General features: G+C 43.6%; 1 protein-coding gene across 1 annotated transcript in view; it reads left to right on the top strand.

The window, feature by feature from the left end:
• Nucleotides 1-14,792, top strand: part of LOC120057796 (contactin-associated protein-like 5) — a 177,057-nt gene that overhangs the window by 99,039 nt on the left and 63,226 nt on the right. The gene's annotated exons all lie outside the window — the stretch shown is intronic.

Below are 14,792 nucleotides of genomic sequence, written 5' to 3' on the forward strand. Positions count from 1 at the left end.
CGAGCAAGGAGGCCTACAAAACTGACTCCGTTACACCAGCTCTGTCAGGAGGAATGGGCCAAAATTCACCCAACTTATTGTGGGAAGCTTGTGGAATGCTACCCGAAACGTTTGACCCAAGTTAAACAATTTAAAGGCAATGCTACAAAATACTAATTGAGTGTATGTAAACTTCTGACCCACTGGGAATGTGATGAAATAAATAAAAGCTGAAATAAATCATTCTCGTTACTATTATTCTGACATTTCACATTCTTAAAACAAAGTGGTGATCCTAACTGACCTAAGACAGGGAATTGTTACTAGGATTAAATGTCAGGAATTGCAAAAAACTGAGTTTAAATGTATTTGACTAAGATGTATGTAAACTTCCAACTTTATACACATATATATATATGTAGCTTCCAGAGTAGATTCCGTCTCTCACAGTTAAAGTGTACCTATGATAACAATGACAGACCGCTACATGCTTTGTAAGTAGGAAAACCTGCAAAATCGGCAGTGTATCAAATACTTCTTCTCCCCACTGTATATATATTTGATTTTATGAATGTTTCTTTCTTCACATTTTCAAACAGTCCATTTATATTTTCCAACAGGGCTATACATTTTTTTTTTTCTCGCCGGAGTAGCCTCGTTTTACTGCCAAAAATAAAATTAAACATCTAGTGTTCAGAGAAATAACAACACAATGTCAATTACGTGTAGCCTAGTCAAATAATTAATATCCAATCACATTAACCGTTACTCTCTTGCGGGAATTCCACTAACGGTCCGTATGTAGCCAAATGTAGCTGCTGCTCATGTTGGTGTCTGTACTGATGGCGCAAAAACCATGACAAGGAGACATAGTGGATTGGTAACGCGCTTACAAGCACTCCTGATGCTATTTGGGTACACTGCAGCATCCACGAGAGGCTCTTGCTGCCAAGGGAATGCCTGACAGCTTGAAAGACGTTTTGGACACTACTGTGAAAATGATTCACTTTGTTAATTAAGCAAGGTCCCTGAACTCTCGTGTATTTTCTGCACTATGCAACGATATGGGCAGCGACCATGTAACGCTTTTACAACATACAGAAAGAAGTGTGCTGGTTATCAAGGGGCAAAGTATTGACAAGTTTTTTTGAATAGAGAGACAAGTTTAAAGTTTTCTTTACTGACCATAATTTGCACTTGTCTGACTGCTTGCATGATGACGAGTTTCTCTCATGACTGGACTATCTGGGTGATGTTTTTTCTCACCTGAATGATCTGAATCTAGGATTACAGGGACTCTCCGCAACTATATTCAATGTGGGGGACAGAATTGAGGCTATAATTAAGAAGTTGGAGCTCTTCTCTGTCTGCATTAACAAGGACAACACACAAGTCTTCAGATATAGTGAAGCACCTGAGTGAGTTGGGTGCGCAATTCAGCAGGTACTTTCCCGAAACGGATGACACAATCAACTGGATTCGTTATCCCTTTCATGCCCCGCCTCCAGTCCACTTACGGATATCTGAACAAGAGAGCCTCATCGAAATTGCAACAAGCGTTTCTGTGAAAATTGAATTTAATCAGAAGCCACTGCCAGATTTCTGGATTGTGGTGCGCTCAGAGTTTCCTGCCTTGGCAAATCGTGATGTTAAGACACTGATGCCCTTTGCAACCACGTACCTCTGTGAGAGTGGATTCTCGGCCCTCACTAGCATGACAACTAAATACAGGCACAGACTGTGTGTGGAAAAGGATTTAAGACTGAGACTCTCTCCAATACAACCCAACATTGCAGAGTTATGTGCATCCTTTCAAGCACACCCTTCTCATTAACCTGTGGTGAGTTATTCACAATTTTCAATTAACAAATAAGGTTTTATATTTAAGATAGTTAAATAAAGAGCAACATTATTGATTATTATTATATTATTATTTGTGCCCTGGTTCTATAAGAGCTCTTTGTCACTTCCCACGAGCCGGGTTGGGACAAAAACTCATTCTTATGTTAAATAAATGTATTGTGTGGCAGGCTTACAATGATGACAAAAAACAACCTTTGAGTGTCACGTTCCTGACCTGTTTTCTGTTGTTTTGTATGTGTTTAGTTGGTCAGGACGTGAGCTGGGTGGGAATTCTATGTTGTGTGTCTAGTTTGTCTGTTTCTATGTCAGCCTAGTGTGGGTTCTCAATCAGAGACAGATGGTAGTCGTTGTCTCTGATTGAGACTCATATATAGGAGGCTTGTTTTGTGTTGGGATTTTGTGGGTGTTTGTTACCTGTCTCTGTGTTTGTGTTCTGCACCAGATAGGTCTGTATCGGTTTTGCACATTTGTTATTTTGTATGTTGTTTGTAGTGTTTCACTTGTTCTTTTATTAAACATGTTGAACACTAGCCGCGCTGCACTTTGGTCCTCTCCTTCACCTATGGAAGAAAGCCGTTACAGAAACACCCACCAAACCCGGACCAAGCAGCGTGGCAACGGGCAGCAGCAACAGCAGCAGCGGTACCAGGAGGAATGGTCATGGGAGGAAATCATAAACGGAAAAGGACCCTGGGCAAAGGTGGGAGAGAATCGCCACTCTTGGGAGGAGAAGGAGGCCCAACGAAGCCGGCCCAACATATCTGGCCTCCAGTACGTCTCCTCGGGCCGGCGTACATGGCACCAGCCTTACAGGTGGTGTCCCCGGTTCGCCTGCATAGCCCAGTGCGGGTTGTTCCACCTCGCCGCACTGGCAGGGCTACGGGGACCATTCAACCTGGTAAGGTTGGAGAGGCTCGGTGCTCAAGAGCGCGTGTCCTCCTTCACGGTCCGGTATATCCGGCGCCACCTTCCCGCCCCAGACCAGTACCACCAGTGCCTACACCACGCACCAGGCTTCCAGTGCATCTCCAGAGCCCTGTTCCTCCTCCCCGCACTCGCCCTGAGGTGCGTGCCCTCAGCCCGGTACCTCCAGTTCCGGCACCACGCATCAGGCCTATAGTGCGTCTCAGCCGGCCAGAGTCTGCCGTCTGCCCAGCGGTGCCTGAACTGCCCGTCTGCCCAACGCCGTCTGAACTGTCCGTCTGCCCAGCGCCGTCTGAGCCGTCCGTCTGCCCAGCGCCGTCTGAGCCGTCCGTCTGCCCAGCGCCGTCTGAGCCATCCGTCTGCCCAGCGCCGTCTGAGCCATCCGTCTGCCCAGCGCCGTCTGAGCCATCCGTCTGCCCAGCGCCGTCTGAGCCATCCGTCTGCCCAGCGCCATCTGAGCCATCCGTCTGCCCAGCGCCATCTGAGCCATCCGTCTGCCCAGCGCCATCTGAGCCATCCGTCTGCCCAGCGCCGTCTGAGCCATCCGTCTGCCCAGCGCCGTCTGAGCCATCCGTCTGCCCAGCGCCATCTGAGTCATCCGTCTGCCACGAGCCATTAGAGCCGCCCGTCTGTCCCGAGCCATTAGAGCCGTCCGTCAGTCAGGAGCCGCTAGAGCCGTCCGTCAGTCAGGAGCCGCTAGAGCCGTCCGTCAGTCAGGAGCCGCCAGAGCCGCCAGCCAGTCAGGAGCCGCCAGAGCCGCCAGCCAGTCAGGAGCCGCCAGAGCCGCCAGCCAGTCAGGAGCCGCCAGAGCCGCCAGCCAGTCAGGAGCTGCCAGAGCCGCCAGCCAGTCAGGAGCTGCCAGAGCCGCCAGCCAGTCAGGAGCTGCCAGAGCCGCCAGCCAGTCAGGAGCTGCCAGAGCCGCCAGCCAGTCAGGAGCTGCCAGAGCCGCCAGCCAGTCAGGAGCTGCCAGAGCCGCCAGCCAGTCAGGAGCTGCCAGAGCCGCCAGCCAGTCAGGAGCTGCCAGAGACGCCCTACAGTCATGAGCTGCCCTACAGTCATGAGCTGCCCTCCAGTCATGAGCTGTCCTCCAGTCATGAGCTGCCCTCCAGTCATGAGCTGCCCTTCAGTCATGAGCTGCCCTTCAGTCATGAGCTGCCCTTCAGTCATGAGCTGCCCTTCAGTCATGAGCTGCCCTCCAGTCATGAGCTGCCCTCCAGTCATGAGCTGCCCTCCAGTCATGAGCTGCCCTCCAGTCATGAGCTGCCCTCCAGTCATGAGCTGCCCTCCAGTCATGAGCTGCCCTCCAGTCATGAGCTGCCCTCCAGTCATGAGCTGCCCTCCAGTCCGGAGCTGCCACTCAGTCCGGAGCTGCCACTAGTCCGGAGTTGTCCCTCTGTCCTGAGCTACCTCTCTGTCCTGGGCTACCTCTCTGTCCTGAGCTACCTCTTTGTCCTGAACTACCTCTCTGTCCTGAGTTGTCTCCTCTATTGTAGAGGGGAGTTGGTGAAGGTTCCTGGACCATGGTCGGGGGCGAGGGTCGCCACTCAAGGGACGCTAAGGAGGTGGACAAAGACAATGGTGGAGTGGTGCCCTCGTCCACCGCCGGAGCCGCCACCGCGGACAGATGCCCACCCAGACCCTCCCCTTGAGTTTTAGGGGTGCGCCCGGAGTTCGCACCTTGAGGGGGGGGTTCTGTCACGTTCCTGACCTGTTTTCTGTTGTTTTGTATGTGTTTAGTTGGTCAGGACGTGAGCTGGGTGGGAATTCTATGTTGTGTGTCTAGTTTGTCTGTTTCTATGTCAGCCTAGTGTGGGTTCTCAATCAGAGACAGATGGTAGTCGTTGTCTCTGATTGAGACTCATATATAGGAGGCTTGTTTTGTGTTGGGATTTTGTGGGTGTTTGTTACCTGTCTCTGTGTTTGTGTTCTGCACCAGATAGGTCTGTATCGGTTTTGCACATTTGTTATTTTGTATGTTTGTAGTGTTTCACTTGTTCTTTTATTAAACATGTTGAACACTAGCCGCGCTGCACTTTGGTCCTCTCCTTCACCTATGGAAGAAAGCCGTTACATTGAGAGTGTGCTAACCCTTGTGCTAGAGGGGGTACACAGCTGGAGGTTGAATGTTTGAAGGGGTACGGGACTATAAAAAGTTTGGAAACCACTGGACTAAATAATAACCCATGCCTGAAAACAATGACCATCCACTGGCAGTGATGAAAGACCTGAGCTTATGAATGGGAAAGCTGGAAATAGCAGAAATACATTATGTTACCATGATCTGTATCGTGGTCTGTAATCAGAGCATCTAGGATGTTTAACATATAGCCTATCTGCTGCCTGGAGGAGAGAGAATTATCCATAAAACTTAACTTCCTCCTAAATTCCTTAATGTCATTTCCTCATCTTATTTTACCATACACAGATATATTTTAAACGGATTGCATCAAAAACAATATTTTCTCCCCTCATAGCCTCTTACATACATTTTAATGTTGACATACTCTTATCCAAATGAACATTCACTAATTTTGACTCCAGAGCCTCCTCCTGTTTGACAGTTTGTCCAGCTACTTTGTTGCTGAAATGGTCTAGAGCGCAGCAAGAGGAGCGGCAAAATTAGTTACACTACTGTACAAAATCACACACACTCACATACTTCAAAAAAATACTAGAACGGCCATGACTTGAAACCAATTCATGAAATACTAGAGAGATATACGTTGAGAGAGGAGAGAAAGAGAAGGAGAGAGCACGAGAGAGAGAGATTCTACGGGCTGAGCATCTGTGAAGGACTGCTGATGGGGGAGTGGTTTACTTTTCCACTGGGCTTCAAACACACTGCGTGATTCCGTCCGCGCTAGAGACACTTGAAGGCATCGCTTTCATGAGATTTACTCTCTTCCTACAACATCAGGATATATCACAGTAGGGAGAATGGAATTGCGAAAGCTGTCTCGGTTATATATCTTCATTGTCTGTCTTTTGAGTGCCTCCAGCTCTGCGTCCGCAGCCAGTCACTGTGAGTATCAGAAGTTGCTTACCAGTACCACTGGTTTTGGAAATGAAACCGTGCGCGTTTGGTGACATGCTTTTTCCTGTAGTCTTATGACTCATATGGATGAAAACATAGATGTATGCTGACATGCCCGAAGAAGCAAAAGCCTAGATAATAACGTTATAGCTATGTTTATTTTTACAAGTAAATGTATAGGTGTAGGGCCGTGTGTTGCAACTATAACGTGATATATTGGATTCCTTTGTCTATTGTCTTTCTAGTGTAGCTTAAGATGACACTTTTTTTATTTGAAATATCAGTAAATTATTTTCTATAACCTATAATTGCAGCATAATTAGCAGTAACATAATTTGGTGAAAATTATATTCACCCCTATTGTCATTCACAGCATCGTTGGCATTTGTTTCTCTCTCTGATATGTCGTATTAAATGAACATTCAATTGTCTTTGATTTGTTGTGCCAGCATCTGTTTAGTCCAGTTGTTTTGATGTTGTCGTCGCTAGTGGTCGTCCTTCCTCACCTGAGTTTTTAGGTGGATGATAAGTGGTGTATTGTGCAAAATTGGTAACGATTTGTTATTAACTCCATATCAAACATGTTAAACAACTATATCAATGATTCGTGCATCATTAATTAAGTTATTGAAGGAAATTAACTTAAAATACTAATTGTTATCCAAAACATAGAATTGATGGGTGGCTTTGAGACCTGGTACCTGTGAGATAGGCATAAAAGCAGTTTATTCTCGTGATGTAACCCAGTGAACTGAGCTAAACTGACAGCTAGATTATTCATTTATGACCTTCTTGTGGTCACTCAAATGTATCCAGTGATCAGAATTGACATGCTGCTCAGAGATGAAATGGCTAGATTCTCCTAGAGGACAAGCAAATGGCCGTTCTCATATTTACCTTTGAGAAACAAAAGGAGAAGCCCAATATCCATCATGGGTGGTTTGTGTAGCCCCTGTGTCAGGTGACAGAGATAATGGCAGCCACATCCTCCCAGAGGAGCATGTCATCGTGCTCCTAGGTCTGGTGTCCTATGAAGGCTACCGGATCCGTTGCTTGCAAATATTCATAATTGATACTGAACATCTACTAAATAACCTATTTCATCCAATGATTTCCAGCATATGCTGCTGGGCCCGTGGGCCTGTAATCTTAGTGCTATTCAAATGGTTCACAGTGAAGTTCAGCAGGTGGTTGGACTTGCTTTATCATTTACTTTATCTTATTTTTATAAAGGCCAAAGTGTGGCGCTTGAAAGGGAAAGTTTCCTGCTGGGAGTGAAATTATGATTTTGAAAGTTGCCTTTGGATGAAAACAGCGGGGGCTTTCATTACCAGAGCTGTCTCTTGATATCACTCGCGTCACCATGCCTCTGTGGGTGGAATATTGCTCCAGCTTTACAGTAATACTATCACAGCTACACTATCACAGCTACTGTATCCCACAATATTATGCACATACTTATATTACTAACAGTATAAACACTCACACGGACAACCATACTAAGTTTTATTTGCTTGGATTTTCCGTTCGGTTTCTTTTTGAGCAGACATTTCAGAGTAAATTAAATCCCATAGCAGAGGCACTTACTGAAGTACATTTGGTAAAGTACTGCACCATCCCACAATGCAGCAAAGATGACAGCATCCTATTGACTATGCATGCATGTGTAAAAGCAGTCCTGAGTCCTCACCATATTCTACTAGCTGATTAATGCAAAGCAGGCACTCACTCAGTCTCTAGAATGGAAGGAACTCCTACTGTTGTAGAGATTCATAAAAGGGTGATGCATTCATCAAGAGATAAATGAGGCAGAACACAGCAGTAGGGAGCTCCCACTTCCTCCAATGTGTAGACTGAAGTCTCCAGTATTTGTACAAAAAAATCTAATAAAATGTCAACCTTTATTTAACTAGGCAAGTCAGTATGGAGAAAGAGCTCAGCTAGCTAGAGCCTGGGAGATCCAAACTGCCATAGGCAATGAGTGTTCAAAAGTTCATCACATGAATGGGTCGATGTACAGTGCATACTGTATGTAATAACATGGAAAGGCCATGGGACACAGTAGAAGTACAATTTAGATGTTAGTCACTACACATAATTATCCAATTAAACGTTTTGCCTTCTCGATAATGGTTCTGGATTTCCTTAACATATCTGACTTCACGTAATGGTCCAATTATGGTAATTTATTTGACAGTATAGTGCTGTCATTACTGTTGCTGGTAGTGGATCAGAGATGGACAGCACACGTGCAGTTAAATATGGAAAGATAGACCATTATTATCTCCCCAGTGGTTTGGTGGATGGCATACAGCAAAACAGATTGACATTCAACAAAACATCCAAATGAAAGGGCACCCACTGATAAAGACAGCAGCATTTTATGAGCTACTCTGGTGGTAGGGTTATTGAATGTGTGACTTGGGGCTGGTACAGTCCTAAAGGCAAAGGTACTCTCATCCATGTTCTGCTTTGTTCATTGTGTGGACCTACACACACAGCCAAGAATCACATAGACAATATGAAGTCTATGAATCAGGTTGATTACAATAGATTCTCTTTTCAATACGCCTTATTCATAGAGATTCCTACATGTTTCCCAGAAGTTAGAGTTCAATTACTACATGGTTAATTAAGTGAAACATGTTTCTCTGTCTTTTGTTCTATTTAGAGTGTGGATGGCTGGATGTGGATGGATGGGGCTGTTTTGCACTTCCTTTCATGTGTGACTTCTAGGGGCTTGTTGTTCATTTGAAATGCCAAGAAAAAAGACTGTGGTTCTTTCAAGGTGTTGGCGATCATCACATTAGAATGCAGTTCTTGGCGACCTCCGGCTTGTGCTATAGACGGGGGTTGTGTTTGGTACAGGAGTCAAAAAATAACTCACCCTTGAATGTAGCCTAATGTATTCAGAGATAGTATGGTCGAGGAGCATGCCTTGTTAAGCTAATGAATGAAGAAAGGGGTATGGCAGTATTAAATCAATGATATACTGTATGTTGGAATATCTCCCTAGTTGTTGCTATGGTACACCCCATTATGTAAAAGTATCTTTGTAAGGTGTTGTTTTTTGCTCCCCTACCATACACTTGTGCTTGTTCATGTTATCGCCCCACGGCCACACATAATATACTGCATGTGCTGAATACTGTAGGGAGAATGAAGCCTATTTTATCACTGTAAATGTATTTAACCTTTATTTTGACAAGGAGTCAATGCTGAGACCAAGGTCTCTTTTCCAGGTGAGCCCTGTATAGCACCACAATACACTTCAAAATGCACATTCATATACACAATAAAATACATGTAATTATACACAACAATATATCAAGAAACAGAAGCATTTCTCAGTAAAAAGGTCCCCTAACAACTGTCGTAATTACGCTCGAGGCACCAATTCCTCCAAATTTAAAGTGTATTGTAGATCATTCTAGGCTAATTTACCTAACTCGCGAGAAACCAAGGAGTCTCCAGAGTTAACCAACCTTGTGAACGGGTTTGATAACATGTCATTTTAAGTCTTAACAGTGATGTTAAGTAAGTTGGAAGTTTGAGGAGCAGGGCTTTGTAAACAAAAAGAGTGTAATAAAGAAGTCCAGTCAACCTTTTGGTAAAGAATACAGTAATGACTAATAAAACTGTCTCCTGTGATAAAACGAAGGGCGCTATAAAAAACGTAATCCAAGGGTTTAAGAGTATAGGCAGCTGCACTTTGATAAATAGTATCACCATAATAAAGAACAGGTAGAAGGGTTGACTGCCCAACTTGCTTCCTGTTGACTGGAGAGAGACAAGATCTATTTAAATAAAAAATTCAATTCTTAACACGCTTAGTCATGTTTTTTTTAAACGATAAATCATTGTCAGTCAAAATACCAAGGTATTTGCATCTTGAATGCATCTCCAAAGTTTTTCTGCAGCCTGTGTGTTCACCTAAAATCATGTGAGCAGGATGTGCCACAATTGTATTATCTTAGGGTTGTTTATGATACATATATTTGATCTGGACAGAGGAGAGCTAACTGGTATTGCGCAATGCTAAAACCAACCCCCCCCCCCCCCCCCCCCCCCCCCCCCCCAATAACGAACAATATATGATATAAAGCTATTTAGAGCAATAATATATTGGCCCCCCTGGGAGAGGAAAAATCTATTTGATGAATGTGGCGCCAGTGGAGGCCTTTGCATTTCCAATCGTATCGCTCTCACACTGATGGTACACCATTCCCGATCTATAGAGTGCAATGAATATGCTACAAATAGCTGTATAGTCCGTAAGTTCCATCTTCTATTTATTTCTGGTGTTACTGGCAAAGGATTGCTAAGGATTACAAGTGACCACTTACTATTGACCGTGCCGATAAGAGAACACTGGTGCTATGCAGGGCTTTTACTGCGTGATAAGAATAACAAGGTAATGTTTCCCTACTTTCCATCTCCAAAGTAGACCGAGCAGACAGGAAGCACGGTTTAAACTTGGGAATACCGGCAGACATTTTCTGTCAGTAGCTATTACTCTGTAACTCCTCATTTCTGTGAGAAGGAATCTCATACACACAGTTTTCAATTGATGATCTAGGGCTTGATGATACAGGTGGATCCTGCAAACATTTTGAGCAGGACTCATGATTGAGCCAGACAGGTAGCTATTGCAGCATTATATCGTTTAAATTTGAGCATCTTTGTAACAATATGACAAAATTAGTACATCTGGGTTCGGGAATTGATGTTCTGAGAGCGAACAGTCAACCATTTTATCTAATCTGAAACCTGCTGTCTTTATTTTGACCATCTTTGGACAGCTTTTAATTAAATGTATTTCTCCAGAAAGTATTGTATGAGTTATTTCCCCAGTTCTAATGAAGGTGAGCCTTCAACACTTAATCTGCATGTATTAAAATGTAAACGGGCTTGGTGACATTTCCACAGGCAGGAGAGAGGACGGCCGTATCAGGACCACCATCTGGGGCTGCTTGGATATGGAAGCCAAGCTGTCATTTTTGTCCAATGAGAGTCTCTCTTTTCCAATCTAGTATTCACGAGGGGCTAATCAGCCAGTAACCTCTGGTTTCTTTGCATAGTGACACACAGTGTTGGCTAATGGTGAGTTCAGTGTGGGGTAGTGTATCACACAGAGGTGACACAACCAGAAAGACTAATCAGAATGGGATATGTATCAAAAGAGCAGCTCCACCGCCATCTATGCCAACTTGATAATGATATGAAAAATGAACAGAGTGGTTGACCATGTTTCACAGTATGTGTTACTTCTCCTTTGTGCATTGACTGAGAATTCTCACCAGCAGTGTAAAATCTCTTGAATTTATGAAGTGTGTGATAGTCACGTTATCGCTTGGTCTGTAAGTAAACCTAAACATATCAGCCTTCAGATCAGTTATCAACACTTTCTCTCTAAACTATGTTTTGCTGCTCACTCTATCAGACACATTATTGGAAATTAAGTGCTACAGTACAGTGCTGTGTTTCTCAATCACATGTATTGACCGGCACTTCCTCAAATTCAGCCTGCGTCTGTAGCTAATTGTCAACCGATACCTCAGCCATACTCAATGTTTCTGCCTGAACAGAGATGAGATGGGACCAGTCTATAAATACATGTAAGGTATCTTATTCTGCTTTATCGATACTACCCGGAGGCATACATCCATTCTTTACTGGATCATGTCATTGTTCCTCTGGATCCTTTTGGAGTGATGCATCGTGGGTAGACATGGGGGTAGACGGTGTCTGCTGTGCCTAGCACACAGGAAGCTCATTTGAGCATCTTTGTCTTCTTCAAGTCTCTCCATATAGTTCTATAGAGATAATATTGGATTTAGGATTTAAGGATCGTATTTGGATAGCCATTAGCTGTTGCAAAAGCAGTTTTTTCTTCTGTTTAGTCTCAGAATTTAAACAGCTCCACAACTTCTGCTCTGACCATGCTGCTAGTCATCGGCAGGTGCGCTGGGGCCTGAAACGGAGCTAAAAATATTCCAGCCGCATACGCTACAAAAGGCAGTTTGTTGGCGTAATTGAGCTTGATTTCTTTGTGGAGCGCTGTTTGTTTAGCACAAAGACTAGGAGGGGATGCTGGCTAATGAGCCATGTGAGGGATGGAAGTCAACTCAGGGGCCTTTGTGTTGTAAAAAGTTGTTGCACATTTTGAAGAGAGCAAGTTAGATGAAGTAGATTGGGTTTGAAAGTCACGTTTGAGATCTACCAAAAAGCTTGAATAAATATAGTGTGAAAAGCAGAATCAAATGCGGTATTTTGTGGATTTGAATGAGCTAAATGTGGCCATCAAGTTTGACTGGATAATGTGGTTGTTTTTCCAAAACTGACTCACAAATTACATTTGGTTTTGTACTCTAATTTGTAGTCATATTAATGTTTTCAACCTCAAAATAGCCTAACTTCCTTCCACTTGAATAGTCTACCCACTAAATTTAGTATGGGTCATTGTGTTACATGACAAAAATATGTTCTTTATGGGCCTTGAGGAAGTGTATAGGCCAAGGAGAAAAAAGAGAGCTCACAGTGTGCATCTAAATGTGTTCACAGCCATCTATCTTACCATGCATCACTGCATGATGGCACACCTTGGGGAACAGAGGGAAGTGGAAGGGAGTGCAGCTTCTTTTATTTTTTTATCCCAAACACAATCACTGATAACCCCAGCTATGTTCTACTAGCCTGGAGGTGTCAAGATGTCTCTCACTGGTGTGGATACTAAAATCACAGTGTCGCTATACCCTGTCTCTACTGTACAAGCTATGAGTTTATAGAAAGGGCTGGCTCCTGGTTCAGCTTTCTTTTCCAACTTTGTTTGTGTTTGTTTCTGTTCATCTCTCTCTCTCTGTGTGTGTGTGCGTGTGTGTGCGTGTGCGTGTGCGTGTGCGTGTGCGTGTGCGTGTGTGTGTGTGTGTGTGTGTGTGCTTATGGGAGTGAGTGTTTAAGATTTAAGCCCAAGCACTTTGCATAGCGAGTGTGCCGTGGCACGATCGCATTCATAGCTAGGATAGATTTTCAATTATCCCAAGGCAAGGAGGCACTGAGCAGAGCAGTGCAGCTTTGCAGGCAAATCATCCTCTACCCATAATTCTTCCTGATTGACAGCCCAGCTATTGGCTCGGTGCCAAATAACTAGATGGAGGCTATAAACAAAAACACTGTTCATAAAACACACATTTTATAAGTGAGCTACCGTAATTGTCTTTGTATTCTGGGGCCTCTTAGAGTTATGTCCTTGCCGATTGCTTTACGTTATATGCTGCTGTGACATAAAAATATCATTGGTGTACCCTTTCCACTGTACAAAGGTCTCATAGGTGTGTTAAGATTTGGTGTAACCATCAGATGAAATAGAGCAGGTACTTTTGCCGAAGTGAAAGACTAACCTGACATTGATGAAGATGTTTTTGAGAAGGCCGTCAGGATCAAAGGTGCTTGCTTTGTTTCAAAGGGGTTGCATGATCCCCAGAGCCTGATGGATTGTGTGAGAGATAAAAAGAGATGGATAGATATAAATAGAAAGAGATAGACAGAGTCATGCTTAGAGTGCTTAAGTAGTGGGCAGGGATGATTAAAACCTTTTACTACACTGGGCTAATTCAGAGTTGTAATGTATTACATGTTGAGGTTGCATCCCAATATTACACTTTATATATATCACAAAATAATGAAATATAACAAAACCATCTGACCAAGTTTTTTTGAAATTATGTTTATTCATTATGAAATTAGGACAAATAGGAATTACATTCCACCCATGAGGCCATTAGAGGCGATTTGGTCATTTGGCTGCAGGAAATGGCTACAATGTAATGTAAGGATTTTCACTAGAAACAGAAAACCTATTTGCCACACAATGTTTAATAACATTAGGATAAAAATGTATAATTCCTTGTGAAATTATGGGATTTTTCTCAAAAGTTGGGCATCTGTGCATGTATATATCTGGTGTATGGTGTCTCTAAGCTGTGTTTTTTTATTATATCTATATCCTTTAAAAAAACAGCTTGATCCACTTGAGTCAATCTGTAAATCAACATTTAGAGACATCTGCTGGCAAGTGATATAAGTGCAGTCAATTCAGGTCAGCTGAAATGTGGTGGGCTGTCCTCAAAGATACTTCCAAAGTGTCGCAAACAGGCTCCTGCTGTCATTTTCAACATGAAGTTGTTGTCTACCAGATGAATGTTCATTAGTTACTGCAGATGTTTCCAGGATAAATTCAACATGGAGTGGATGGCATCCAAAACCAAATGATGTAAAGAGAGAAATCGATGAATGAGTCACTGATCGAGAGAGTACAGTGATCATTGTAATCAAGCTGTTTACCAGTTCTTTTTATGTCCTGGGATCCTTTTTAGCAGCCACACGGTGATGCTCCAGAAGCCACACTGCTCAGTGGAAACAACAAAGGAGAGTTGTGGTGCAGTAGCTAGCTAAGTGAATGAGCTCCACCCCACTCACTGCTCTTATTGGGGCCTGGCAGGCAGGGCTGGATCAGTGGAAGAAGAGGCCGACAAGTTCAGATCACTGACCTCTTAATCTCCTTCTGCCTGGTGGAAGTGATCTAATCTGATGGATTAGGAGGAACACTACTGACACTCGCACGTGCACACACACACACACACACACACACACACAAACACATAGGGCTGCCTAGGGTACTGTGGATTCTACTGTCCTCTTTTTAGGGGTCACTGCTTGAGTTAATGGACTGCTGGGGAGAGATTTGTGGAGTGGTTAAGTGAGGCAGCCCCGCTATTTCAGCAATACTTGCATTTAGACCCCATACCGTGCTGCGCTTGCAGACACAAACATCATTTTCCATAAAATTGCGAACAATAAGTGATCATATATTTCACCTGGTCAGTCTGTCATCCTAATGTTTTGTACACTCAGTGTATACAGTATATTATATACATGTATATATATATATAAATGTTTTTATTATTAATATTATTTTATTTTTTATTATGTA

The sequence above is a fragment of the Salvelinus namaycush genome, chromosome 13 (genome assembly GCF_016432855.1).
Source record: "Salvelinus namaycush isolate Seneca chromosome 13, SaNama_1.0, whole genome shotgun sequence".
Taxonomy (NCBI): Eukaryota; Metazoa; Chordata; class Actinopteri; order Salmoniformes; family Salmonidae; genus Salvelinus; species Salvelinus namaycush.